The sequence below is a fragment of the Arachis ipaensis genome, chromosome B9, assembly GCF_059453495.1.
Source record: "Arachis ipaensis isolate K30076 ecotype BB chromosome B9, ASM5945349v1, whole genome shotgun sequence".
Classification (NCBI taxonomy): Eukaryota; Viridiplantae; Streptophyta; class Magnoliopsida; order Fabales; family Fabaceae; genus Arachis; species Arachis ipaensis.
The window spans coordinates 13,579,955-13,581,196 of record NC_142444.1 but is presented as its reverse complement, the minus strand read 5'-3'; the positions used below and the strand labels follow the sequence as shown (position 1 = coordinate 13,581,196).

The following is a 1,242-nucleotide window of genomic DNA, read 5'->3' as shown; positions in this document are numbered from 1 at the left end:
AGAAGAGCATCAACAGTTTTCACTTCCAAAACACCTCTCTTCTGAGAGGTATCAGAGTGCAAAGGATTCCTGTTGGAGGAATATAAGTATTGGTTGTTAGCAACCAACTCAATAAGCTCAATAGTCTCCTCTGGTGTCTTCTTCATGTGCAAAGAACTACCTGCAGAATTATCCAAGCGCATCTTGGACATTTATAAACCCTCATAAAAGATATCCAGCTGAGTCCATCTAGAGAACATGTCTGGAGGGCATTGCCTAGTAAGTAGCTTGAATCTCTCCCAAGCTTCATAAAGGGTCTCACCATCTTTCTATCTGAAAGTCTGAACCTCCACCCTTAGCTTAGTCAGCTTTTGAGGTGGAAAAAATTTAGTCAGAAACCCGGTGACAACCTTGTCCCAAGTATCCAGACTCTCCTTGGGTTGAGAATCTAACCATAGTTTTGCTCTATCCCTCACAGCAAATGGAAAGAGCATGAGTTTGTACACCTCAGGATTCACTCTATTGGTCTTCACAGTATCACAAATCTACAGAAAATCAGAGATAAATTGATTTGGGTCTTCATGAGGAAGTCCATGATACTGACAATTTTGTTGCACAAGAGTGACAAGTTGAGGCTTCAGTTCAAAATTGTTTGTAGCTATAGGAGGCACCACAATACTTTTGCCATAAAGATCTGCATTAGGAGCAGTGTAAGAGCCAAGCACTCTTCTAGGTTGCTCATTCTCAACTGGATTTACTACATTGGCATTAACATCATTATTATTATGATCCATAGTGAACTTTGCAGCCTTGTAAAGTCTTGCTTGTTGCAAACGCCGCCTCAAAGTTCTTTCAGGTTCAGGATCAAAGTCTAACAGAGGTTTCTTGTCCCTGTTCCTGCTCATAAACAAACCAAAAACAAGAAAAGATGGGAATCTCTACGTCAAAGTGCAGAAAATTCCCAGTGAGGTAACCTGTGTAAAAAAAATAAAATAAAAAACTAAATAAATAAGAAGTAAAAGCTTCGAAAATTATAAAAAAATGAACAAGAAAATAAAAATAACTAGGGGACACCAAACTTAATTTCAGAAATTAAGAAAAAATAATATAAGATGCAATTTTTTTTAAATTAAAGACAAAAATAAAATAAAACTAATAGAATATAAAAAGTTAAAAAAATAACAAAAAAGAAACAAAGTAAAATGAAAAAAATGAGAATAAAAAGAAAAATAAAATAACATAAAAAAATGACGAGATTTAATT

The 1,242-nt window shown here is 35.0% G+C and overlaps 1 non-coding gene across 1 annotated transcript; it reads left to right on the top strand.

The window, feature by feature from the left end:
- Positions 1-234: 234 nt before the first annotated feature.
- Positions 235-340, top strand: LOC148543801 (small nucleolar RNA R71). Its single transcript, XR_015900531.1, has one exon. It is a non-coding gene; the product is annotated as a small nucleolar RNA R71 (small nucleolar RNA).
- Positions 341-1,242: the final 902 nt, after the last annotated feature.